The following is a 27,645-nucleotide window of genomic DNA, read 5'->3' on the forward strand; positions in this document are numbered from 1 at the left end:
TCCCTCATCTCGAGCTAGGAGGCGGAAACGGGGCTCCCCTGGATGTGTGCGGGACCCCACGTACTTCCTCTCGAGTGGAGACGGGCATGTCGGGGAACTTCTTGAGTTGCAGCAAGGTTGTGAAGGACCCTTCGGAAGTTCCAGTGGTTAGACGTGATTAGCCTCGAGAAACCTCAGCGGAAATGGGCCTCATCTCGCCTGGAGGGCAAAACCTCCTGGATTTTCTCGAGTTGCGGCAGGTGCTCTCGACTTACGACGGGCACATCAGGGACCCGCTCTGGTGGCCTCAGGAAAGGCCAGTCCCATGCGAGTTCCTCGGGGCCTCTCGGGATTCCTCTCCCGTCGATGCCGGGGCCTAAGACCTTGTGTGGAGTCGGGGCCGGAAACTGAGGATTCCTCTCCAGTGCTGACATGGATCTTGGGGTACTTATGGAGTCTCCCCAGGGGAGTCAGTCCTCGTCTCGAATGCGGGCATGCACTTGCGCTTTCCTCCAGAGCGGTAGCAGCAGTGTCACGCAGTCCGCCGCGTGGATCAAAGGAGCTATGGTTTTCCCTCGAGGCTTCCCACGAGGCTTTCCCACAGGGCTGTCCCACGTGCACACGTGGTGGGAGTCGATCCTCGGCTTGAAGGTCAAGGCAGTGCAGGGAAAACAGGTTCCTCTGGAATGGACTGACACATCTGGGGGACTCTTGGAATGGTGGCACGACCCTGGAGTTCCTCTCGCCTTTCCTGTGGAGAGCGCCTCCTCTTGAGATGCGACGGGAACGCCGGGAATTCTTTCTCTATGAAACAGGGAAAGGATCCCTCATCTCGAGCTAGGAGGAGGAAACGGGGCTTCCCTGGATGTGTGCGGGAACCTCGTGCTTCCTCTCGAGTGGAGACGTTTATGTCGGGGAACTTCTTGAGTGGCAGAAAGGGTGTGAAGGACCCTTTGGAAGTTCCAGTGGTTAGACGTGATTAGCCTCGAGAAGCCTCAGCGGAAATGGGCCTCATTTCGCCTGGAGGGCAAAACCTCCTGGATTTTCTCGAGATGCGGTAGGTGCTCTCGACTTACGACGGGGACCTCAGGGACCCGCTCTGGTGGCCTCAGGAAAGGCCAGTCCCCATGCGAGTTCCTCGGGGGCCTCTCCGGATACCTCTCCCGTCGATGCCGGGGCCTAAGACCTTGTGTGGAGTCGGGGCCGGAACCTGAGGATTCCTCTCCAGTGCTGACATGGATCTTGGGGTACTTCTGGAGTCTCCCCAGGGGAGTCAGTGCTCGTCTCAAATGCGGGCATGCACTTGCGCTTTCCTCCAGAGCGGTAGCAGCAGTGTCACGCAGTTCGCCGCGTGGATCAAAGGATCTATGGTTTTCCCTCGAGTCTTTCCCAAGAGTCTTTCCCACGAGGCTTTCCCACAGGGCTGTCCCACGTGCACACCTGGTGGGAGTCGATCCTCGGCTTGAACGTCATGGCAGTGCAGGGAAAACAGGTTCCTCTGGAATGGACTGACACATCTGGGGGTCTCCTGGAATGGTGGCACGACCCTGGAGTTCCTCTCGCCTTTCCTGTGGAGAGCGCCTCCTCTTGAGATGCGACGGGAACGCCGGGAATTCTTTCCCTACGAAACAGGGAAAGGATCCCTCATCTCGAGCTATGAGGCGGAAACGGGGTTCCCCTGGATGTGTGCGGGAACCTCCTGCTTCCTCTCGAGTGGAGACGGGTATGTCGGGGAACTACTTGAGTTGCAGCAAGGGTGTGAAGGACCCTTTGGAAGTTCCAGTGGTTAGATGTGATTAGCCTCGAGAACCCTCAGCGGAAATGGGCCTCACCTCGCCTGGAGGGCAAAACCTCCTGGATTTTCTCGAGTTGCGGCAGGTGCTCCCGACTTACGACGGGGACCTCAGGGACCCGCTCTGGTGGCCTCAGGAAAGGCCAGTCCCTATGCGAATTCCTCGGGGGCCTCTCGGGATTCCTCTCCCGTCGATGCCGGGGCCTAAAACCTTGTGTGGAGTCGGGGCCGGAACCTGAGGATTCCTCTCCAGAGCTGACGTGGATCTTGGGGTACTTCTGGAGTCTCCCCAGGGGAGTCAGTGCTCGTCTCGAATGCGGGCATGCACTTGTGCTTTCCTCCAGAGCGGTAGCAGCGGTGTCACGCAGTCCGCCACAGGGATCAAAGGATCTATGGTTTTCCCTCGAGTCTTTCCCACGAGGCTTTCCCACGAGGCTTTCCCACAGGGCTGTCCCACGTGCACGCGTGGTGGGAGTCGATCCTCGGCTTGAACGTCAAGGCAGTGCAGGGAAAAGAGGTTCCTCTGTAATGGACTGACACATCTGTGGGTCTCTTGGAATGGTGGCACAACTCTGGAGATCCTCTCCCCTTTCCTGTTGAGAGCGCCTCCTCTTGAGATGCGACGGGAACGCGGGGAATTCTTTCCCTACGAAACAGGGAAAGGATCCCTCATCTCGAGCTAGCAGGTGGAAACGGGGTTCCCCTGGATGTGTGCTGGACCCCACGTGCTTCCTCTCGAGTGGAGACGGGTATGTCGGGGAACTTCTTGAGTTGCAGCAAGGGTGTGAAGGACCCTTTGGAAGTTCCAGGGGTTAGACGTGATTAGCCTCGAGAAGCCTCAGCGGAAATGGGCCTCATCTCGCCTGGAGGGTAAAACCTCCTGGATTTTCTCGAGTTGCGGCAGGTGCTCTCGACTTACGACGGGGACGTCGGGGACCCGCTCTGGTGGCCTCAGGAAAGGCCAGTCCCCATGCGAGTTCCTCGGGGGCCTCTCGGGATTCCTCTCCCGTCGATGCCGGGGCCTAAGACCTTGTGTGGAGTCGGGGCCGGAACCTGAGGATTCCTCTCCAGTGCTGACATTGATTTTGGGGTACTTCTGGAGTCTCCCCAGGGGAGTCAGTGCTCGTCTCGAATGCGGGCATGCACTTGCGCTTTCCTCCAGAGCGGTGGCAGCAGTGTCACTCAGTCCGCCCCGTGGATCAAAGGATCTATGGTTTTCCCTCGAGTCTTTCCCACGAGGCTTTCCCACGAGGCTTTCCCTCAGGGCTGTCCCACGTGCACACGTGGTGGGAGTCGATCCTCGGCTTGAACGTCAAGGCAGTGCAGGGAAAACAGGTTCCTCTGGAATGGACTGACACATCTAGGGGACTCTTGGAATGGTGGCATGACCCTGGAGTTCCTCTCGCCTTTCCTGTGGAGAGCGACTCCTCTTGAGATGCGACGGGAACGCCGGGAATTCTTTCCCTACGAAACATGGAAAGGATCCCTCATCTCGAGCTAGGAGGCGGAAACGGGGCTCGCCTGGATGTGTGCGGGAACCTCGTGCTTCCTCTCGAGTGGAGACGGGTATGTCGGGGAACTTCTTGAGTTGCAGCAAGGGGGTGAAGGACCCTTTGGAAGTTCCAGTGGTTAGATGTGATTAGCCTCGAGAAGCCTCAGTGGAAATGGGCCTCATCTCGCCTGGAGGGCAAACCTCCTGGATTTTCTCGAGTTGCGGCAGGTGCTCTCGACTTACGACGGGGACCTCAGGGACCCGCTCTGGTGGCCTCAGGAAAGGCCAGTCCCCATGCGAGTTCCTCGGGGGCCTCTCGGGATTCCTCTCCCGTCGATGCCTGGGCCTAAGACCTTGTGTGGAGTCGGGGCCGGAAACTGAGGATTCCTCTCCAGTGCTGACATGGATCTTGCGGTACTTCTGGAGTCTCCCCAGGGGAGTCAGTCCTCGTCTCGAATGCGGGCATGCACTTGCGCTTTCCTCCAGAGTGGTAGATGCAGTGTCACGCAGTCCGCCGCGTGGATCAAAGGATCTATGGTTTTCCCTCGAGTCTTTCCCACGAGGCTATCCCACAGGGCTGTCCCACGTGCACACGTGGTGGGAGTCGATCCTCGGCTTGAACGTCAAGGCAGTGCAGGAAAACAGGTTCCTCTGGAATGGACTGACACATCTGGGGGACTCTTGGAATGGTGGCACGACCCTGGAGTTCCTCTCGCCTTTCCTGTGGAGAGCGCCTCCTCTTGAGATGCGACGGGAACGCCGGGAATTCTTTCCCTACGAAACAGGAAAGGATCCCTCATCTGGAGCTAGGAGGCGGAAACGGGTTCTCCCCTGGATGTGTGCGGGACCCCACGTGCTTCCTCTCGAGTGGAGACGGGTATGTCGGGGAGCTTCTTGAGTTGCAGCAAGGGTGTGAAGGACCCTTTGGAAGTTCCAGTGGTTAGACGTGATTAGCCTCGAGAAGCCTCAGCGGATATGGGCCTCATCTCGCCAGGAGGGCAAAACCTCCTGGAATTTCTCGAGATGCGGCAGGTGCTCTCGACTTACGACGGGGACCTCAGGGACCCGCTCTGGTGGCCTCATGAAGGGCCAGTCCCCATGCGAGTTCCTCGGGGGCGTCTCGGGATTCCTCTCCCGTCGATGCCGGGGCCTAAGACGTTGTGTGGAGTCGGGGCCGGAACCTGAGGATTCCTCTCCAGTGCTGACATGGACCTTGGGGTACTTCTGGAGTCTCCCCAGGGGAGTCAGTCCTCGACTCGAATGCGGGCATGCACTTGCGCTTTTCTCCAGAGCGGTAGCAGCAGTGTCACGCAGTCCGCCGCGTGGAACAAAGGATCTATTGTTTTCCCTCGAGTCTTTCCCACGAGGCTTTCCCACGAGGCTTTCCCACAGGGCTGTCCCACGTGCACGCGTGGTGGGAGTCGATCCTCGGCTTGAACGTCAAGGCAGTGCAGGGAAAAGAGGTTCCTCTGTAATGGACTGACACATCTGTGGGTCTCTTGGAATGGTGGCACAACTCTGGAGATCCTCTCCCCTTTCCTGTTGAGAGCGCCTCCTCTTGAGATGCGACGGGAACGCGGGGAATTCTTTCCCTACGAAACAGGGAAAGGATCCCTCATCTCGAGCTAGCAGGTGGAAACGGGGTTCCCCTGGATGTGTGCTGGACCCCACGTGCTTCCTCTCGAGTGGAGACGGGTATGTCGGGGAACTTCTTGAGTTGCAGCAAGGGTGTGAAGGACCCTTTGGAAGTTCCAGTGGTTAGACGTGATTAGCCTCGAGAAGCCTCAGCGGAAATGGGCCTCATCTCGCCTGGAGGGTAAAACCTCCTGGATTTTCTCGAGTTGCGGCAGGTGCTCTCGACTTACGACGGGGACCTCGGGGACCCGCTCTGGTGGCCTCAGGAAAGGCCAGTCCCCATGCGAGTTCCTCGGGGGCCTCTCGGGATTCCTCTCCCGTCGATGCCGGGGCCTAAGACCTTGTGTGGAGTCGGGGCCGGAACCTGAGGATTCCTCTCCAGTGCTGACATTGATTTTGGGGTACTTCTGGAGTCTCCCCAGGGGAGTCAGTGCTCGTCTCGAATGCGGGCATGCACTTGCGCTTTCCTCCAGAGCGGTAACAGCAGTGTCACTCAGTCCGCCCCGTGGATCAAAGGATCTATGGTTTTCCCTCGAGTCTTTCCCACGAGGCTTTTCCACGAGGCTTTCCCTCAGGGCTGTCCCACGTGCACACGTGGTGGGAGTCGATCCTCGGCTTGAACGTCAAGGCAGCTCAGGTAAAACAGGTTCCTCTGCAATGGACTGACACATCTGGGAGTCTATTGGAATGGTGGCACGACTCTGGAGTTCCTCTTCCCTTTCCTGTGGAGAGCGCCTCCTCTTGAGATGCGACGGGAACGCCGGGGATTCTTTTCCTACGAAGCAGGGAAAGGATCCCTCATCTCGAGCTATGAGGCGGAAACGGGGCTCCCCTGGATGTGTGCTGGACCACACGTGCTTCCTCTCGAGTGGAGACGGGTATGTCGGGGAACTTCTTGAGTTGCAGAAAGGGTGTGAAGGACCCTTTGGAAGTTCCAGTGCTTAGACGTGATTAGCCTCGAGAAGCCTCAGCGGAAATGGGCCTCATCTCGCCTGGAGGGAAAAACCTCCTGGATTTTCTCGAGTTGCGGCAGGTGCTCTCGACTTACGACGGGGACCAAAGGAACCCGCTCTCGTGGCCTCAGGAAAGGCCAGTCCCCATGCGAGTTCCTCGGGGGCCTCTCGGGATTCCTCTCCCGTCGATGCCGGGGCCTAAGACCTTGTGTGGAGTCGGGGCCGGAACCTGAGGATTCCTCTCCAGTGCTCACATGGATCTTGGGGTACTTCTGGAGTCTCCCCAGGGGAGTCAGTCCTCGTCTCGAATGCGGACATGCACTTGCGCTTTCCTCCAGAGCGGTAGCAGCAGTGTCACGCAGTCCGCCGCGTGGATCAAAGGATCTATGGTTTTCCCTCGAGTCTTTCCCACAGGCTTTCCCACGAGGCTTTCCCACAGGGCTGTCCCACGTGCACACGTGGTGGGAGTCGATCCTCGGCTTGAACGTCAAGGCAGTGCAGGGAAAACAGGTTCCTCTGGAATGGACTGACACATCCGGGGGACTCTTGGAATGGTGGCACGACCCTGGAGTTCCTCTCGCCTTTCCTGTGGAGAGCGCCTCCTCTTGAGATCTGACGGGAGCGCCGGGAATTCTTTCCCTACGAAACAGGGAAAGGATCCCTCATCTCGAGCTAGGAGGCGGAAACGGGTCTCCCCTGGATGTGTGCGGGACCCCACGTGCTTCCTCTCGAGTGGAGACGGGTATGTCAGGGAACTGCTTGAGTTGCAGCAAGTGTGTGAAGGACCCTTTGGAAGATCCAGTGGTTAGATGTGATTGGCCTCGAGAAGCCTCAGCGGAAATGGGCCTCATCTCGCCTGTAGGGCAAAACCTCCTGGATTTTCTCGAGTTGCGGCAGGTGCTCTCGACTTACGACGGGGACCTCAGGGACCCGCTCTGGTGGCCTCATGAAAGGCCAGTCCCCATGCGAGTTCCTCGGGGGCGTCTCGGGATTCCTCTCCCGTCGATGCCGGGGCCTAAGACGTTGTGTGGAGTCGGGGCCGGAACCTGAGGATTCCTCTCCAGTGCTGACATGGACCTTGGGGTACTTCTGGAGTCTCCCCAGGGGAGTCAGTCCTCGTCTCGAATGCGGGCGTGCACTTGCGCTTTTCTCCAGAGCGGTAGCAGCAGTGTCACGCAGTCCGCCGCGTGGATCAAAGGATCTATGGTTTTCCCTCGAGTCTTTCCCACGAGGCTTTCCCACGAGGCTTTCCCACAGGGCTGTCCCACGGGCACACGTGGTGGGAGTCGATCCTCGGCTTGAACGTCATGGCAGTGCAGGGAAAACAGGTTCCTCTGGAATGGACTGACACATCTGGGGGTCTCTTGGAATGGTGGCACGACCCTGGAGTTCCTCTCGCCTTTCCTGTGGAGAGCGCCTCCTCTTGAGATGCGACGGGAACGCCGGGAATTCTTTCCCTACGAAACAGGGAAAGGATCCCTCATCTCGAGCTAGGAGGCGGAATCGGGGCTCCCCTGGATGTGTGCGGGACCCTCGTGCTTCCTCTCGAGTGGAGACGGGTATGTCGGGGAACTTCTTGAGTTGCAGCAAGGGTGTGAAGGACCCTTTGGAAGTTCCAGTGGTTAGATGTGATTAGCCTCGAGAAACCTCAGCGGAAATGGGCCTCATCTCTCCTGGAGGGCAAAACCTCCTGGATTTTCTCGAGTCGCGGCAGGTGCTCTCGACGTACGACGGGGACCTCAGGGACCCGCTCTGGTGGACTCAGGAAAGGCCAGTCCCTATGCGAATTCCTCGGGGGCCTCTCGGGATTCCTCTCCCATCGATGCCGGGGCCTAAGACCTTGTGTGGAGTCGGGGCCGGAACCTGAGGATTCCTCTCCAGAGCTGACATGGATCTTGGGGTACTTCTGGAGTCTCCCCAGGGGAGTCAGTGCTCGTCTCGAATGCGGGCATGCACTTGCGCTTTCCTCCAGAGCGGTAGCAGCAGTGTCACGCAGTCCGCCACAGGGATCAAAGGATCTATGGTTTTCCCTCGAGTCTTTCCCACGAGGCTTTCCCACGAGGCTTTCCCACAGGGCTGTCCCACGTGCACGTGTGGTGGGAGTCGATCCTCGGCTTGAACGTCAAGGCAGTGCAGGGAAAAGAGGTTCCTCTGTAATGGACTGACACATCTGTGGGTCTCTTGGAATGGTGGCACGACTCTGGAGATCCTCTCCCCTTTCCTGTTGAGAGCGCCTCCTCTTGAGATGCGACGGGAACGCGGGGAATTCTTTCCCTACGAAACAGGGAAAGGATCCCTCATCTCGAGCTAGCAGGCGGAAACGGGGTTCCCCTGGATGTGTGCTGGACCCCACGTGCTTCCTCTCGAGTGGAGACGGGTACGTCGGGGAACTTCTTGAGTTGCAGCAAGGGTGAGAAGGACCCTTTGGAAGTTCCAGGGGTTAGACGTGATTAGCATCGAGAAGCCTCAGCGTAAATGGGCCTCATCTCGCCTGGAGGGTAAAACCTCCTGGATTTTCTCGAGTTGCGGCAGGTGCTCTCGACTTACGACGGGGACCTCAGGGACCCGCTCTGGTGGCCTCAGGAAAGGCCAGTCCCCATGCGAGTTCCTCGGGGGCCTCTCGGGATTCCTCTCCCGTCGATGCCGGTGCCTAAGACCTTGTGTGGAGTCGGGGCCGGAACCTGAGGATTCCTCTCCAGTGCTGACATTGATTTTGGGGTACTTCTGGAGTCTCCCCAGGGGAGTCAGTCCTCGTCTCGAATGCGGGCATGCACTTGCGCTTTCCTCCAGAGCGGTAGCAGCAGTGTCACACAGTCCGCCCCGTGGATCAAAGGATCTATGGTTTTCCCTCGAGTCTTTCCCACGAAGCTTTTCCACGAGGCTTTCCCACAGGGCTGTCCCACGTGCACACGTGGTGGGAGTCGATCCTCGGCTTGAACGTCAAGGCAATGCAGGGAAAACATGTTCCTCTGGAATGGACTGACACATCTGGGGGACTCTTGGAATGGTGGCACGACCCTGGAGTTCCTCTCGCCTTTCCTGTCGAGAGCGCCTCCTCTTGAGATGCGACGGGAACGCCGGGAATTCTTTCCCTACGAAACAGGGAAAGGATCCCTCATCTCGAGCTAGGAGGCGGAAACGGGGCTCCCCTGGATGTGTGCTCTACCCTCGTGATTCCTCTCTAGTGGAGACGGGTATGTCGGGGAACTTCTTGAGTTGCAGCAAGGGTGTGAAGGACCCTTTGAAAGTTCCAGTGGTTAGATGTGATTAGCCTCGAGATGCCTCAGTGGAAATGGGCCTCATCTCGCCTGGAGGGCAAACCTCCTGGATTTTTTCGAGTTGCGGCAGGTGCTCTCGACTTACGACGGGGACCTCAGGGACCCGCTCTGGTGGCCTCAGGAAAGGCCAGTCCCCATGCGAGTTCCTCGGGGGCCTCTCGGGATTCCTCTCCCGTCGATGCCGGGGCCTAAGATCTTGTGTGGAGTCAGGGCCGGAACCTGAGGATTCCTCTCCAGTGCTGACATGGATCTTGGGGTACTTCTGGAGTCTCCCCAGGGGAGTCAGTCCTCGTCTCGAATGCGGCCATGCACTTGCGCTTTCCTCCAGAGCGGTAGCAGCAGTGTCACGCAGTCCGCCGCGTGGATCAAAGGATCTATGGTTTTCCCTCGAGTCTTTCCCACGAGGCTGTCCCACAGGGCTGTCCCACGTGCACACGTGGTGGGAGTCGATCCTCGGCTTGAACGTCAAGGCAGTGCAGGGAAAACAGGTTCCTCTGGAATGGACTGACACATCTGGGGGACTCTTGGAATGGTGGCACGACCCTGGAGTTCCTCTCGCCTTACCTGTGGAGAGCGCCTCCTCTTGAGATGCGACGGGAACGCCGGGAATTCTTTCCCTACGAAACAGGGAAAGGATCCCTCATCTGGAGCTAGGAGGCGGAAACGGGTTCTCCCCTGGATGTGTGCGGGACCCCACGTGCTTCCTCTCGAGTGGAGACGGGTATGTCGGGGAACTTCTTGAGTTGCAGCAAGGGTGTGAAGGACCCTTTGGAAGTTCCAGTGGTTAGACGTGATTAGCCTCGAGAAGCCTCAGCGGATATGGGCCTCATCTCGCCAGGAGGGCAAAACCTCCTGGAATTTCTCGAGATGCGGCAGGTGCTCTCGACTTACGACGGGGACCTCAGGGACCCGCTCTGGTGGCCTCATGAAAGGCCAGTCCCCATGCGAGTTCCTCGGGGGCGTCTCGGGATTCCTCTCCCGTCGATGCCGGGGCCTAAGACGTTGTGTGGAGTCGGGGCCGGAACCTGAGGATTCCTCTCCAGTGCTGACATGGACCTTGGGGTACTTCTGGAGTCTCCCCAGGGGAGTCAGTCCTCGTCTCGAATGCGGGCATGCACTTGCGCTTTTCTCCAGAGCGGTATCAGCAGTGTCACGCAGTCCGCCGCGTGGATCAAAGGATCTATGGTTTTCCCTCGAGGCTTTCCCACGAGGCTTTCCCACGAGGCTTTCCCACAGGGCTGTCCCACGTGCACACGTGGTGGGAGTCGATCCTCGGCTTGAACGTCAAGGCAGTGCAGGGAAAATAGGTTCTTCTGCAATGGACTGACACATCTGGGAGTCTCTTGGAATGGTGGCACGACTCTGGAGTTCCTCTTCCCTTTCCTGTGGAGAGCGCCTCCTCTTGAGATGCGACGGGAACGCCGGGGATTCTTTTCCTACGAAGCAGGGAAAGGATCCCTCATCTCGAGCTATGAGGCGGAAACGGGGCTCCCCTGGATGTGTGCTGGACCACACGTGCTTCCTCTCGAGTGGAGACGGGTATGTCGGGGAACTTCTTGAGTTGCAGCAAGGGTGTGAAGGACCCTTTGGAAGTTCCAGTGGTTAGACGTGATTAGCCTCGAGAAGCCTCAGCGGAAATGGGCCTCATCTCGCCTGGAGGGAAAAACCTCCTGGATTTTCTCGAGTTGCGGCAGGTGCTCTCGACTTACGACGGGGACCTCAGGGACCCGCTCTGGTGGCCTCAGGAAAGGCCAGTCCCCATGCGAGTTCCTCGGGGGCCTCTCGGGATTCCTTTAACGTCGATGCCGGGGCCTAAGACCTTGTGTGGAGTCGGCGCCGGAACCTGAGGATTCCTCTCCAGTGCTGACATGGATCTTGGGGTACTTCTGGAGTCTCCATAGGGGAGTCAGTCCTCGTCTCGAATGCGGCCATGCACTTGCGCTTTCCTCCAGAGCGGTAGCAGCAGTGTCACGCAGTCCGCCGCGTGGATCAAAGGATCTATGGTTTTCCCTCGAGTCTTTCCCACAGGCTTTCCCATGAGGCTTTCCCACAGGGCTGTCCCACGTGCACACGTGGTGTGAGTCGATCCTCAGCTTGAACGTCAAGGCAGTGCAGGGAAAACAGGTTACTCTGGAATGGACTGACACATCCGGGGGACTCTTGGAATGGTGGCACGACCCTGGAGTTCCTCTCGCCTTTCCTGTGGAGAGCGCCTCCTCTTGAGATGCGACGGGAACGCCGGGACTTCTTTCCCTACGAAACAGGGAAAGGATCCCTCATCTCGAGCTAGGAGGCGGAAACGGGGCTCCCCTGGATGTGTGCGGGAACCTCGTGCTTCCTCTCGAGTGGAGACGGTTATGTCGGGGAACTTCTTGAGTTGCAGCAAGGGTGTGAAGGACCCTTTGGAAGTTCCAGTGGTTAGATGTGATTAGCCTCGAGAAGCCTCAGCGGAAATGGGCCTCATCTCGCCTGGAGGGCAAAACCTCCTGGATTTTCTCGAGTTGCGGCAGGTGCTCTCGACTTACGACCGGGACCTCAGGGACCCGCTCTGGTGGCCTCAGGAAAGGCCAGTCCCCATGCAAGTTCCTCGGGGGCCTCACGGGATTCCTCTCCCGTCGATGCCGGGGCCTAAGACCTTGTGTGGAGTCGGGGCCGGAACCTGAGGATTCCTCTCCAGTGCTGACATGGATCTTGGGGTACTTCTGGAGTCTCCCCAGGGGAGTCAGTCCTCGTCTCGAATGCGGGCATGCACTTGCGCTTTCCCCCTGAGCGGTAGCAGCAGTGTCACGCAATCCGCCGCGTGGATCAAAGGATCTATGGTTTTCCCTCGAGTCTTTCCCACGAGGCTTTCCCACGAGGCTTTCCCAGAGGGCTGTCCCACGTGCACACGTGGTGGGAGTCAATCCTCGGCTTGAACGTCAAGGCAGTGCAGGGAAAACAGGTTCCTCTGGAATGGACTGACACATCTGGGGGGCTCTTGGAATGGTGGCACGACCCTGGAGTTCCTCTCGCCTTTCCTGTGGAGAGCGCCTCCTCTTGAGATGCGACGGGAACGCCGGGAATTCTTTCCCTACGAAACAGGGAAAGGATCCCTCATCTCGAGCTATGAGGCGGAAACGGGGTTCCCCTGGATGTGTGCGGGAACCTCGTGCTTCCTCTCGAGTGCAGACGGGTATGTCCGGGAACTTCTTGAGTTGCAGCAAGGGTGTGAAGGACCCTTTGGAAGTTCCAGTGGTTAGATGTGATTAGCCTCGAGAAGCCTCAGCGGAAATGGGCCTCATCGCGCCTGGAGGGCAAAACCTCCTGGATTTTCTCGTGTTGCGGCAGGTGCTCTCGACTTACGACGGGGACCTCAGGGAGCCGCTCTGGTGGCCTCAGGAAAGGCCAGTCCCCATGCGAGTTCCTCGGGGGCCTCACGGGATTCCTCTCCCGTCGATGCCGGGGCCTAAGACCTTGTGTGGAGTCGGGGCCGGAACCTGAGGATTCCTCTCCAGTGCTGACATGGATCTTGGGGTACTTCTGGAGTCTCCCAAGGGGAGTCAGTCCTCGTCTCGAATGCGGGCATGCACTTGCGCTTTCCCCCTGAGTGGTAGCAGCAGTGTCACGCAATCCGCCGCGTGGATCAAAGGATCTATGGTTTTCCCTCGAGTCTTTCCCACGAGGCTTTCCCACGAGGCTTTCCCAGAGGGCTGTCCCACGTGCACACGTGGTGGGAGTCGATCCTCGGCTTGAACGTCAAGGCAGTGCAGGGAAAACAGGTTCCTCTGGAATGGACTGACACATCTGGGGGGCTCTTGGAATGGTGGCACGACCCTGGAGTTCCTCTCGCCTTTCCTGTGGAGATCGCCTCCTCTTGAGATGCGACGGGAACGCGGGGAATTCTTTCCCTACGAAACAGGGAAAGGATCCCTCATCTCGAGCTAGCAGGCGGAAACGGGGTTCCCCTGGATGTGTGCGGGACCCCACGTGCTTCCTCTCGAGTGGAGACGGGTATGTCGGGGAACTTCTTGAGTTGCAGCAAGGGTGTGAAGGACCCTTTGGAAGTTCCAGTGGTTAGATGTGATTAGCCACGAGAAGCCTCAGTGGAAATGGGCCTCATCTCGCCTGGAGGGCAACCCTCCTGGATTTTCTCGAGTTGCGGCAGGTGCTCTCGACTTACGACGGGGACCTCAGGGACCCGCTCTGGTGGCCTCAGGAAAGGCCAGTCCCCATGCGAGTTCCTCGGGGGCCTCTCGGGATTCCTCTCCCGTCGATGCCGGGGCCTAACACCTTGTGTGGAGTCAGGGCCGGAACCTGAGTATTCCTCTCCAGTGCTGACATGGATCTTGGGGTACTTCTGGAGTCTCCCCAGGGGAGTCAGTCCTCGTCTCGAATGCGGGCATGCACTTGCGCTTTCCTCCAGAGCGGCAGCAGCAGTGTCACGCAGTCCGCCGCGTGGATCAAAGGATCTATGGTTTTCCCTCGAGACTTTCCCACGAGGCTGTCCCACAGGGCTGTCCCACGTGCACACGTGGTGGGAGTCGATCCTCGGCTTGAACGTCAAGGCAGTGCAGGGAAAAGAGTTTCCTCTGCAATGGACTGACACATCTGGGAGTCTCTTGGAATGGTGGCACGACTCTGGAGTTCCTCTTCCCTTTCCTGTGGAGAGCGCCTCCTCTTGAGATGCGACGGGAACGCCGGGGATTCTTTTCCTACGAAGCAGGGAAAGGATCCCTCATCTCGAGCTATGAGGCGGAAACGGGGCTCCCCTGGATGTGTGCTGGACCACACGTGCTTCCTCTCGAGTGGAGACGGGTATGTCAGGGAACTTCTTGAGTTGCAGCAATGGTGTGAAGGACCCTTTGGAAGTTCCAGTGGTTAGACGTGATTAGCCTCGAGAAGCCTCAGCGGAAATGGGCCTCATCTCGCCTGGAGGGAAAAACCTCCTGGATTTTCTCGAGTTGCGGCAGGTGCTCTCGACTTACGACGGGGACCTCAGGGACCCGCTCTGGTGGCCTCAGGAAAGGCCAGTCCCCATGCGAGTTCCTCGGGGGCCTCGCGGGATTCCTCTCCCGTCGTTGCCGGGGCCTAAGACCTTGTGTGGAGTCGGGGCCGGAACCTGAGGATTCCTCTCCAGTGCTGACATGGATCTTGGGGTACTTCTGGAGTCTCCCCAGGGGAGTCAGTCCTCGTCTCGAATGCGGGCATGCACTTGCGCTTTCCCCCTGAGCGGTAGCAGCAGTGTCACGCAATCCGCCGCGTGGATCAAAGGATCTATGGTTTTCCCTCGAGTCTTTCCCACGAGGCTTTCCCACGAGGCTTTCCCAGAGGGCTGTCCCACGTGCACACGTGGTGGGAGTCGATCCTCGGCTTGAACGTCAAGGCAGTGCAGGGAAAACAGGTTCCTCTGGAATGGACTGACACATCTGGGGGTCTCTTGGAATGGTGGCACGACCCTGGAGTTCCTCTCGCCTTTCCTGTGGAGAGCGCCTCCTCTTGAGATGCGACGGGAACGCCGGGAATTCTTTCCCTACGAAACAGGGAAAGGATCCCTCATCTCGAGCTAGGAGGCGGAATCGGAGCTCCCCTGGATGTGTGCGGGACCCTCGTGCTTCCTCTCGAGTGGAGACGGGTATGTCGGGGAACTTCTTGAGTTGCAGCAAGGGTGTGAAGGACCCTTTGGAAGTTCCAGTGGTTAGATGTGATTAGCCTCGAGAAACCTCAGCGGAAATGGGCCTCATCTCTCCTGGAGGGCAAAACCTCCTGGATTTTCTCGAGTCGCGGCAGGTGCTCTCGACGTAAGACGGGGACCTCAGGGACCCGCTCTGGTGGCCTCAGGAAAGGCCAGTCCCTATGCGAATTCCTCGGGGGCCTCTCGGGATTCCTCTCCCATCGATGCCGGGGCCTAAGACCTTGTGTGGAGTCGGGGCCGGAACCTGAGGATTCCTCTCCAGAGCTGACATGGATCTTGGGGTACTTCTGGAGTCTCCCCAGGGGAGTCAGTGCTCGTCTCGAATGCGGGCATGCACTTGCGCTTTCCTCCAGAGCGGTAGCAGCAGTGTCACGCAGTCCGCCACAGGGATCAAAGGATCTATGGTTTTCCCTCGAGTCTTTCCCACGAGGCTTTCCCACGAGGCTTTCCCACAGGGCTGTCCCACGTGCACGTGTGGTGGGAGTCGATCCTCGGCTTGAACGTCAAGGCAGTGCAGGGAAAAGAGGTTCCTCTGTAATGGACTGACACATCTGTGGGTCTCTTGGAATGGTGGCACGACTCTGGAGATCCTCTCCCCTTTCCTGTTGAGAGCGCCTCCTCTTGAGATGCGACGGGAACGCGGGGAATTCTTTCCCTACGAAACAGGGAAAGGATCCCTCATCTCGAGCTAGCAGGCGGAAACGGGGTTCCCCTGGATGTGTGCTGGACCCCACGTGCTTCCTCTCGAGTGGAGACGGGTACGTCGGGGAACTTCTTGAGTTGAAGCAAGGGTGAGAAGGACCCTTTGGAAGTTCCAGGGGTTAGACGTGATTAGCATCGAGAAGCCTCAGCGTAAATGGGCCTCATCTCGCCTGGAGGGTAAAACCTCCTGGATTTTCTCGAGTTGCGGCAGGTGCTCTCGACTTACGACGGGGACCTCAGGGACCCGCTCTGGTGGCCTCAGGAAAGGCCAGTCCCCATGCGAGTTCCTCGGGGGCCTCTCGGGATTCCTCTCCCGTCGATGCCGGTGCCTAAGACCTTGTGTGGAGTCGGGGCCGGAACCTGAGGATTCCTCTCCAGTGCTGACATTGATTTTGGGGTACTTCTGGAGTCTCCCCAGGGGAGTCAGTCCTCGTCTCGAATGCGGGCATGCACTTGCGCTTTCCTCCAGAGCGGTAGCAGCAGTGTCACACAGTCCGCCCCGTGGATCAAAGGATCTATGGTTTTCCCTCGAGTCTTTCCCACGAAGCTTTTCCACGAGGCTTTCCCACAGGGCTGTCCCACGTGCACACGTGGTGGGAGTCAATCCTCGGCTTGAACGTCAAGGCAATGCAGGGAAAACATGTTCCTCTGGAATGGACTGACACATCTGGGGGACTCTTGGAATGGTGGCACGACCCTGGAGTTCCTCTCGCCTTTCCTGTGGAGAGCGCCTCCTCTTGAGATGCGACGGGAACGCCGGGAATTCTTTCCCTACGAAACAGGGAAAGGATCCCTCATCTCGAGCTAGGAGGCGGAAACGGGGCTCCCCTGGATGTGTGCTCTACCCTCGTGCTTCCTCTCGAGTGGAGACGGGTATGTCGGGGAACTTCTTGAGTTGCAGCAAGGGTGTGAAGGACCCTTTGAAAGTTCCAGTGGTTAGATGTGATTAGCCTCGAGATGCCTCAGTGGAAATGGGCCTCATCTCGCCTGGAGGGCAAACCTCCTGGATTTTTTCGAGTTGCGGCAGGTGCTCTCGACTTACGACGGGGACCTCAGGGACCCGCTCTGGTGGCCTCAGGAAAGGCCAGTCCCCATGCGAGTTCCTCGGGGGCCTCTCGGGATTCCTCTCCCGTCGATGCCGGGGCCTAAGATCTTGTGTGGAGTCAGGGCCGGAACCTGAGGATTCCTCTCCAGTGCTGACATGGATCTTGGGGTACTTCTGGAGTCTCCCCAGGGGAGTCAGTCCTCGTCTCGAATGCGGCCATGCACTTGCGCTTTCCTCCAGAGCGGTAGCAGCAGTGTCACGCAGTCCGCCGCGTGGATCAAAGGATCTATGGTTTTCCCTCGAGTCTTTCCCACGAGGCTGTCCCACAGGGCTGTCCCACGTGCACACGTGGTGGGAGTCGATCCTCGGCTTGAACGTCAAGGCAGTGCAGGGAAAACAGGTTCCTCTGGAATGGACTGACACATCTGGGGGACTCTTGGAATGGTGGCACGACCCTGGAGTTCCTCTCGCCTTTCCTGTGGAGAGCGCCTCCTCTTGAGATGCGACGGGAACGCCGGGAATTCTTTCCCTACGAAACAGGGAAAGGATCCCTCATCTGGAGCTAGGAGGCGGAAACGGGTTCTCCCCTGGATGTGTGCGGGACCCCACGTGCTTCCTCTCGAGTGGAGACCGGTATGTCGGGGAACTTCTTGAGTTGCAGCAAGGGTGTGAAGGACCCTTTGGAAGTTCCAGTGGTTAGACGTGATTAGCCTCGAGAAGCCTCAGCGGATATGGGCCTCATCTCGCCAGGAGGGCAAAACCTCCTGGAATTTCTCGAGATGCGGCAGGTGCTCCCGACTTACGACGGGGACCTCAGGGACCCGCTCTGGTGGCCTCATGAAAGGCCAGTCCCCATGCGAGTTCCTCGGGGGCGTCTCGGGATTCCTCTCCCGTCGATGCCGGGGCCTAAGACGTTGTGTGGAGTCGGGGCCGGAACCTGAGGATTCCTCTCCAGTGCTGACATGGACCTTGGGGTACTTCTGGAGTCTCCCCAGGGGAGTCAGTCCTCGTCTCGAATGCGGGCATGCACTTGCGCTTTTCTCCAGAGCGGTATCAGCAGTGTCACGCAGTCCGCCGCGTGGATCAAAGGATCTATGGTTTTCCCTCGAGTCTTTCCCACGAGGCTTTCCCACGAGGCTTTCCCAGAGGGCTGTCCCACGTGCACACGTGGTGGGAGTCGATCCTCGGCTTGAACGTCAAGGCAGTGCAGGGAAAATAGGTTCTTCTGCAATGGACTGACACATCTGGGAGTCTCTTGGAATGGTGGCACGACTCTGGAGTTCCTCTTCCCTTTCCTGTGGAGAGCGCCTCCTCTTGAGATGCGACGGGAACGCCGGGGATTCTTTTCCTACGAAGCAGGGAAAGGATCCCTCATCTCGAGCTATGAGGCGGAAACGGGGCTCCCCTGGATGTGTGCTGGACCACACGTGCTTCCTCTCGAGTGGAGACGGGTATGTCGGGGAACTTCTTGCGTTGCAGCAAGGGTGTGAAGGACCCTTTGGAAGTTCCAGTGGTTAGACGTGATTAGCCTCGAGAAGCCTCAGCGGAAATGGGCCTCATCTCGCCTGGAGGGAAAAACCTCCTGGATTTTCTCGAGTTGCGGCAGGTGCTCTCGACTTACGACGGGGACCTCAGGGACCCGCTCTGGTGGCCTCAGGAAAGGCCAGTCCCCATGCGAGTTCCTCGGGGGCCTCTCGGGATTCCTTTCCCGTCGATGCCGGGGCTTAAGACCTTGTGTGGAGTCGGCGCCGGAACCTGAGGATTCCTCTCCAGTGCTGACATGGATCTTGGGGTACTTCTGGAGTCTCCATAGGGGAGTCAGTCCTCGTCTCGAATGCGGCCATGCACTTGCGCTTTCCTCCAGAGCGGTAGCAGCAGTGTCACGCAGTCCGCCGCGTGGATCAAAGGATCTATGGTTTTCCCTCGAGTCTTTCCCACAGGCTTTCCCATGAGGCTTTCCCACAGGGCTGTCCCACGTGCACACGTGGTGTGAGTCGATCCTCAGGTTGAACGTCAAGGCAGTGCAGGGAAAACAGGTTCCTCTGGAATGGACTGACACATCCGGGGGACTCTTGGAATGGTGGCACGACCCTGGAGTTCCTCTCGCCTTTCCTGTGGAGAGCGCCTCCTCTTGAGATGCGACGGGAACGCCGGGAATTCTTTCCCTACGAAACAGGGAAAGGATCCCTCATCTCGAGCTATGAGGCGGAAACGGGGCTCCCCTGGATGTGTGCGGGAACCTCGTGCTTCCTCTCGGGTGGAGACGGTTATGTCGGGGAACTTCTTGAGTTGCAGCAAGGGTGTGAAGGACCCTTTGGAAGTTCCAGTGGTTAGATGTGATTAGCCTCGAGAAGCCTCAGCGGAAATGGGCCTCATCTCGCCTGGAGGGCAAAACCTCCTGGATTTTCTCGAGTTGCGGCAGGTGCTCTCGACTTACGACCGGGACCTCAGGGACCCGCTCTGGTGGCCTCAGGAAAGGCCAGTCCCCATGCAAGTTCCTCGGGGGCCTCACGGGATTCCTCTCCCGTCGATGCCGGGGCCTAAGACCTTGTGTGGAGTCGGGGCCGGAACCTGAGGATTCCTCTCCAGTGCTGACATGGATCTTGGGGTACTTCTGGAGTCTCCCCAGGGGAGTCAGTCCTCGTCTCGAATGCGGGCATGCACTTGCGCTTTCCCCCTGAGCGGTAGCAGCAGTGTCACGCAATCCGCCGCGTGGATCAAAGGATCTATGGTTTTCCCTCGAGTCTTTCCCACGAGGCTTTCCCACGAGGCTTTCCCAGAGGGCTGTCCCACGTGCACACGTGGTGGGAGTCGATCCTCGGCTTGAACGTCAAGGCAGTGCAGGGAAAACAGGTTCCTCTGGAATGGACTGACACATCTGGGGGGCTCTTGGAATGGTGGCACGACCCTGGAGTTCCTCTCGCCTTTCCTGTGGAGAGCGCCTCCTCTTGAGATGCGACGGGAACGCCGGGAATTCTTTCCCTACGAAACAGGGAAAGGATCCCTCATCTCGAGCTATGAGGCGGAAACGGGGTTCCCCTGGATGTGTGCGGGAACCTCGTGCTTCCTCTCGAGTGGAGACGGGTATGTCGGGGAACTTCTTGAGTTGCAGCAAGGGTGTGAAGGACCCTTTGGAAGTTCCAGTGGTTAGATGTGATTAGCCACGAGAAGCCTCAGTGGAAATGGGCCTCATCTCGCCTGGAGGGCAACCCTCCTGGATTTTCTCGAGTTGCGGCAGGTGCTCTCGACTTACGACGGGGACCTCAGGGACCCGCTCTGGTGGCCTCAGGAAAGGCCAGTCCCCATGCGAGTTCCTCGGGGGCCTCTCGGGATTCCTCTCCCGTCGATGCCGGGGCCTAACACCTTGTGTGGAGTCAGGGCCGGAACCTGAGTATTCCTCTCCAGTGCTGACATGGATCTTGGGGTACTTCTGGAGTCTCCCCAGGGGAGTCAGTCCTCGTCTCGAATGCGGGCATGCACTTGCGCTTTCCTCCAGAGCGGCAGCAGCAGTGTCACGCAGTCCGCCGCGTGGATCAAAGGATCTATGGTTTTCCCTCGAGTCTTTCCCACGAGGCTGTCCCACAGGGCTGTCCCACGTGCACACGTGGTGGGAGTCGATCCTCGGCTTGAACGTCAAGGCAGTGCAGGGAAAAGAGTTTCCTCTGCAATGGACTGACACATCTGGGAGTCTCTTGGAATGGTGGCACGACTCTGGAGTTCCTCTTCCCTTTCCTGTGGAGAGCGCCTCCTCTTGAGATGCGACGGGAACGCCGGGGATTCTTTTCCTACGAAGCAGGGAAAGGATCCCTCATCTCGAGCTATGAGGCGGAAACGGGGCTCCCCTGGATGTGTGCTGGACCACACGTGCTTCCTCTCGAGTGGAGACGGGTATGTCGGGGAACTTCTTGAGTTGCAGCAAGGGTGTGAAGGACCCTTTGGAAGTTCCAGTGGTTAGACGTGATTAGCCTCGAGAAGCCTCAGCGGAAATGGGCCTCATCTCGCCTGGAGGGCAAAACCTCCTGGATTTTCTCGAGTTGCGGCAGGTGCTCTCGACTTACGACGGGGACCTCAGGGACCCGCTCTGGTGGCCTCAGGAAAGGCCAGTCCCCATGCGAGTTCCTCGGGGGCCTCGCGGGATTCCTCTCCCGTTGATGCCGGGGCCTAAGACCTTGTGTGGAGTCGGGGCCGGAACCTGAGGATTCCTCTCCAGAGCTGACATGGATCTTGGGGTACTTCTGGAGTCTCCCCAGGGGAGTCAGTCCTCGACTCGAATGCGGGCATGCACTTGCGCTTTCCTCCAGAGCGGTAGCAGCAGTGTCACGCAGTCCGCCGCGTGGATCAAAGGATCTATGGTTTTCCCTCGAGTCTTTCCCACGAGGCTTTCCCACGAGGCTTTCCCACAGGGCTGTCCCACGTGCACACGTGGTGGGAGTCGATCCTCGGCTTGAACGTCATGGCAGTGCAGGGAAAACAGGTTCCTCTGGAATGGACTGACACATCTGGGGGTCTCTTAAAATGGTGGCACGACCCTGGAGTTCCTCTCGCCTTTCCTGTGGAGAGCGCCCCCTCTTGAGATGCGACGGGAACGCCGGGAATTCTTTCCCTACGAAACAGGGAAAGGATCCCTCATCTCGAGCTAGGAGGCGGAAACGGGGCTCGCCTGGATGTGTGCGGGAACCTCCTGCTTCCTCTCGAGTGGAGACGGTTATGTCGGGGAACTTCTTGACTTGCAGCAAGGGGGTGAAGGACCCTTTGGAAGTTCCAGTGGTTAGATGTGATTTGCCTCGAGAAGCCTCAGTGGAAATGGGCCTCATCTCGCCTAGAGGGCAAACCTCCTGGATTTTCTCGAGTTGCGGCAGGTGCTCTCGACTTACGACGGGGACCTCAGGGACCCGCTCTGGTGGCCTCAGGAAAGGCCAGTCCCCATGCGAGTTCCTCGGGGGCCTCTCGGGATTCCTCTCCCGTCGATGCCGGGGCCTAAGACGTTGTGTGGAGTCGGGGCCGGAACCTGAGGATTCCTCTCCAGTGCTGACATGGACCTTGGGGTACTTCTGGAGTCTCCCCAGGGGAGTCAGTCCTCGTCTCGAATGCGGGCATGCACTTGCGCTTTTCTCCAGAGCGGTAGCAGCAGTGTCACGCAGTCCGCCGCGTGGATCAAAGGATCTATGGTTTTCCCTCGAGTCTTTCCCACGAGGCTTTCCCACGAGGCTTTCCCACAGGGCTGTCCCACGTGCACACGTGGTGGGAGTCGATCCTCGGCTTGAACGTCAAGGCAGTGCAGGGAAAACAGGTTCCTCTGGAATGGACTGACACATCTGGGGGGCTCTTGGAATGGTGGCACGACCCTGGAGTTCCTCTCGCCTTTCCTGTGGAGAGCGCCTCCTCTTGAGATGCGACGGGAACGCCGGGAATTCTTTCCCTACGAAACAGGGAAAGGATCCCTCATCTCGAGCTATGAGGCGGAATCGGGGTTCCCCTGGATGTGTGCGGGAACCTCGTGCTTCCTCTCGAGTGCAGACGGGTATGTCCGGGAACTTCTTGAGTTGCAGCAAGGGTGTGAAGGACCCTTTGGAAGTTCCAGTGGTTAGATGTGATTAGCCTCGAGAAGCCTCAGCGGAAATGGGCCTCATCTCGCCTGGAGGGCAAAACCTCCTGGATTTTCTCGAGTTGCGGCAGGTGCTCTCGACTTACGACGGGGACCTCAGGGAGCCGCTCTGGTGGCCTCAGGAAAGGCCAGTCCCCATGCGAGTTCCTCGGGGGCCTCACGGGATTCCTCTCCCGTCGATGCCGGGGCCTAAGACCTTGTGTGGAGTCGGGGCCGGAACCTGAGGATTCCTCTCCAGTGCTGACATGGATCTTGGGGTACTTCTGGAGTCTCCCCAGGGGAGTCAGTCCTCGTCTCGAATGCGGGCATGCACTTGCGCTTTCCCCCTGAGTGGTAGCAGCAGTGTCACGCAATCCGCCGCGTGGATCAAAGGATCTATGGTTTTCCCTCGAGTCTTTCCCACGAGGCTTTCCCACGAGGCTTTCCCAGAGGGCTGTCCCACGTGCACACGTGGTGGGAGTCGATCCTCGGCTTGAACGTCAAGGCAGTGCAGGGAAAACAGGTTCCTCTGGAATGGACTGACACATCTGGGCGGCTCTTGGAATGGTGGCACGACCCTGGAGTTCCTCTCGCCTTTCCTGTGGAGATCGCCTCCTCTTGAGATGCGACGGGAACCCGGGGAATTCTTTCCCTACGAAACAGGGAAAGGATCCCTCATCTCGAGCTAGCAGGCGGAAACGGGGTTCCCCTGGATGTGTGCGGGACCCCACGTGCTTCCTCTCGAGTGGAGACGGGTATGTCGGGGAACTTCTTGAGTTGCAGCAAGGGTGTGAAGGACCCTTTGGAAGTTCCAGTGGTTAGATGTGATTAGCCACGAGAAGCCTCAGTGGAAATGGGCCTCATCTCGCCTGGAGGGCAACCCTCCTGGATTTTCTCGAGTTGCGGCAGGTGCTCTCGACTTACGACGGGGACCTCAGGGACCCGCTCTGGTGGCCTCAGGAAAGGCCAGTCCCCATGCGAGTTCCTCGGGGGCCTCTCGGGATTCCTCTCCCGTCGATGCCGGGGCCTAACACCTTGTGTGGAGTCAGGGCCGGAACCTGAGTATTCCTCTCCAGTGCTGACATGGATCTTGGGGTACTTCTGGAGTCTCCCCAGGGGAGTCAGTCCTCGTCTCGAATGCGGGCATGCACTTGTGCTTTCCTCCAGAGCGGCAGCAGCAGTGTCACGCAGTCCGCCGCGTGGATCAAAGGATCTATGGTTTTCCCTCGAGTCTTTCCCACGAGGCTGTCCCACAGGGCTGTCCCACGTGCACACGTGGTGGGAGTCGATCCTCGGCTTGAACGTCAAGGCAGTGCAGGGAAAAGAGTTTCCTCTGCAATGGACTGACACATCTGGGAGTCTCTTGGAATGGTGGCACGACTCTGGAGTTCCTCTTCCCTTTCCTGTGGAGAGCGCCTCCTCTTGAGATGCGACGGGAACGCCGGGGATTCTTTTCCTACGAAGCAGGGAAAGGATCCCTCATCTCGAGCTATGAGGCGGAAACGGGGCTCCCCTGGATGTGTGCTGGACCACACGTGCTTCCTCTCGAGTGGAGACGGGTATGTCGGGGAACTTCTTGAGTTGCAGCAAGGGTGTGAAGGACCCTTTGGAAGTTCCAGTGGTTAGACGTGATTAGCCTCGAGAAGCCTCAGCGGAAATGGGCCTCATCTCGCCTGGAGGGAAAAACCTCCTGGATTTTCTCGAGTTGCGGCAGGTGCTCTCGACTTACGACGGGGACCTCAGGGACCCGCTCTGGTGGCCTCAGGAAAGGCCAGTCCCCATGCGAGTTCCTCGGGGGCCTCGCGGGATTCCTCTCCCGTCGATGCCGGGGCCTAAGACCTTGTGTGGAGTCGGGGCCGGAACCTGAGGATTCCTCTCCAGTGCTGACATGGATCTTGGGGTACTTCTGGAGTCTCCCCAGGGGAGTCAGTCCTCGTCTCGAATGCGGGCATGCACTTGCGCTTTCCCCCTGAGCGGTAGCAGCAGTGTCACGCAATCCGCCGCGTGGATCAAAGGATCTATGGTTTTCCCTCGAGTCTTTCCCACGAGGCTTTCCCACGAGGCTTTCCCAGAGGGCTGTCCCACGTGCACACGTGGTGGGAGTCGATCCTCGGCTTGAACGTCAAGGCAGTGCAGGGAAAACAGGTTCCTCTGGAATGGACTGACACATCTGGGGGGCTCTTGGAATGGTGGCACGACCCTGGAGTTCCTCTCGCCTTTCCTGTGGAGAGCGCCTCCTCGTGAGATGCGACGGGAACGCCCGGAATTCTTTCCCTACGAAACAGGGAAAGGATCCCTCATCTCGAGCTATGAGGCGGAAACGGGGTTCCCCTGGATGTGTGCGGGAACCTCGTGCTTCCTCTCGAGTGGAGACGGGTATGTCGGGGAAGTTCTTGAGTTGCAGCAAGGGTGTGAAGGACCCTTTGGAAGTTCCAGTGGTTAGATGTGATTAGCCTCGAGAAGCCTCAGCGGAAATGGGCCTCATCTCGCCTGCAGGGAAAAACCTCCTGGATTTTCTCGAGTTGCGGCAGGTGCTCCCGACTTACGACGGGGACCTCAGGGACCCGCTCTGGTGGCCTCAGGAAAGGCCAGTCCCTATGCGAATTCCTCGGGGGCCTCTCGGGATTCCTCTCCCGTCGATGCCGGGGCCTAAGACCTTGTGTGGAGTCGGGCCCGGAACCTGAGGATTCCTCTCCAGAGCTGACATGGATCTTGGGGTACTTCTGGAGTCTCCCCATTGGAGTCAGTCCTCGACTCGAATGCGGGCATGCACTTGCGCTTTCCTCCAGAGCGGTAGCAGCAGTGTCACGCAGTCCGCCACAGGGATCAAAGGATCTATGGTTTTCCCTCGAGTCTTTCCCACGAGGCTTTCCCACGAGGCTTTCCCACAGGGCTGTCCCACGTGCACGCGTGGTGGGAGTCTATCCTCGGCTTGAACGTCAAGGCAGTGCAGGGAAAAGAGGTTCCTCTGTAATGGACTGACACATCTGTGGGTCTCTTGGAATGGTGGCACAACTCTGGAGATCCTCTCCCCTTTCCTGTTGAGAGCGCCTCCTCTTGAGATGCGACGGGAACGCGGGGAATTCTTTCCCTACGAAACAGGGAAAGGATCCCTCATCTCGAGCTAGCAGGTGGAAACGGGGTTCCCCTGGATGTGTGCTGGACCCCACGTGCTTCCTCTCGAGTGGAGACGGGTATGTCGGGGAACTTCTTGAGTTGCAGCAAGGGTGTGAAGGACCCTTTGGAAGTTCCAGGGGTTAGACGTGATTAGCCTCGAGAAGCCTCAGCGGAAATGGGCCTCATCTCGCCTGGAGGGTAAAACCTCCTGGATTTTCTCGAGTTGCGGCAGGTGCTCTCGACTTACGACGGGGACCTCGGGGACCCGCTCTGGTGGCCTCAGGAAAGGCCAGTCCCCATGCGAGTTCCTCGGGGGCCACTCGGGATTCCTCTCCCGTCGATGCCGGGGCCTAAGACCTTGTGTGGAGTCGGGGCCGGAACCTGAGGATTCCTCTGAAGTGCTGACATTGATTTTGGGGTACTTCTGGAGTCTCCCCAGGGGAGTCAGTGCTCGTCTCGAATGCGGGCATGCACTTGCGCTTTCCTCCAGAGCGGTAGCAGCAGTGTCACTCAGTCCGCCCCGTGGATCAAAGGATCTATGGTTTTCCCTCGAGTCTTTCCCACGAGGCTTTTCCACGAGGCTTTCCCACAGGGCTGTCCCATGTGCACACGTGGTGGGAGTCGATCCTCGGCTTGAACGTCAAGGCAGTGCAGGGAAAACAGGTTCCTCTGGAATGGACTGACACATCTAAGGGACTCTTGGAATGGTGGCACGACCCTGGAGTTTCTCTCGCCTTTCCTGTGGAGAGCGCCTCCTCTTGAGATGCGACGGGAACGCCGGGAATTCTTTCCCTACGAAACAGGGAAAGGATCCCTCATCTCGAGCTAGCAGGTGGAAACGGGGTTCCCCTGGATGTGTGCTGGACCCCACGTGCTTCCTCTCGAGTGGAGACGGGTATGTCGGGGAACTTCTTGAGTTGCAGCAAGGGGGTGAAGGACCCTTTGGAAGTTCCAGTGGTTAGATGTGATTAGCCTCGAGAAGCCTCAGTGGAAATGGGCCTCATCTCGCCTGGAGGGCAAACCTCCTGGATTTTCTTGAGTTGCGGCAGGTGCTCTCGACTTACGACGGGGACCTCAGGGACCCGCTCTGGTGGCCTCAGGAAAGGCCAGTCCCCATGCGAGTTCCTCGGGGGCCTCTCGGGATTCCTCTCCCGTCGATGCCGGGGCCTAAGACCTTGTGTGGAGTCGGGGCCGGAACCTGAGGATTCCTCTCCAGTGCTGACATGGATCTTGGGGTACTTCTGGAGTCTCCCCAGGGGAGTCAGTCCTCGTCTCGAATGCGGGCATGCACTTGCGCTTTCCTCCAGAGTGGTAGATGCAGTGTCACGCAGTCCGCCGCGTGGATCAAAGGATCTATGGTTTTCCCTCGAGTCTTTCCCACGAGGCTATCCCACAGGGCTGTCCCACGTGCACACGTGGTGGGAGTCGATCCTCGGCTTGAACGTCAAGGCAGTGCAGGGAAAACAGGTTCCTCTGGAATGGACTGACACATCTGGGGGACTCTTGGAATGGTGGCACGACCCTGGAGTTCCTCTCGCCTTTCCTGTGGAGAGCGCCTCCTCTTGAGATGGGACGGGAACGCCGGGAATTCTTTCCCTACGAAACAGGGAAAGGATCCCTCATCTGGAGCTAGGAGGCGGAAACGGGTTCTCCCCTGGATGTGTGCGGGACCCCACGTGCTTCCTCTCGAGTGGAGACGGGTATGTCGGGGAGCTTCTTGAGTTGCAGCAAGGGTGTGAAGGACCCTTTGGAAGTTCCAGTGGTTAGACGTGATTAGCCTCGAGAAGCCTCAGCGGATATGGGCCTCATCTCGCCAGGAGGGCAAAACCTCCTGGAATTTCTCGAGATGCGGCAGGTGCTCTCGACTTACGACGGGGACCTCAGGGACCCGCTCTGGTGGCCTCATGAAAGGCCAGTCCCCATGCGAGTTCCTCGGGGGCGTCTCGGGATTCCTCTCCCGTCGATGCCGGGGCCTAAAACGTTGTGTGGAGTCGGGGCCGGAACCTGAGGATTCCTCTCCAGTGCTGACATGGACCTTGGGGTACTTCTGGAGTCTCCCCAGGGGAGTCAGTCCTCGTCTCGAATGCGGGCATGCACTTGCGCTTTTCTCCAGAGCGGTAGCAGCAGTGTCACGCAGTCCGCCGCGTGGATCAAAGGATCTATGGTTTTCCCTCGAGTCTTTCCCACGAGGCTGTCCCACGAGGCTTTCCCACAGGGCTGTCCCACGTGCACACGTGGTGGGAGTCGATCCTCGGCTTGAACGTCAGGCAGTGCAGGGAAAAGAGGTTCCTCTGCAATGGACTGACACATCTGGGAGTCTCTTGGAATGGTGGCACGACTCTGGAGTTCCTCTTCCCTTTCCTGTGGAGAGCGCCTCCTCTTGAGATGCGACGGGAA

This window comes from Ovis canadensis, chromosome 24, assembly GCF_042477335.2.
Source record: "Ovis canadensis isolate MfBH-ARS-UI-01 breed Bighorn chromosome 24, ARS-UI_OviCan_v2, whole genome shotgun sequence".
In the NCBI taxonomy this organism is placed as follows: Eukaryota; Metazoa; Chordata; class Mammalia; order Artiodactyla; family Bovidae; genus Ovis; species Ovis canadensis.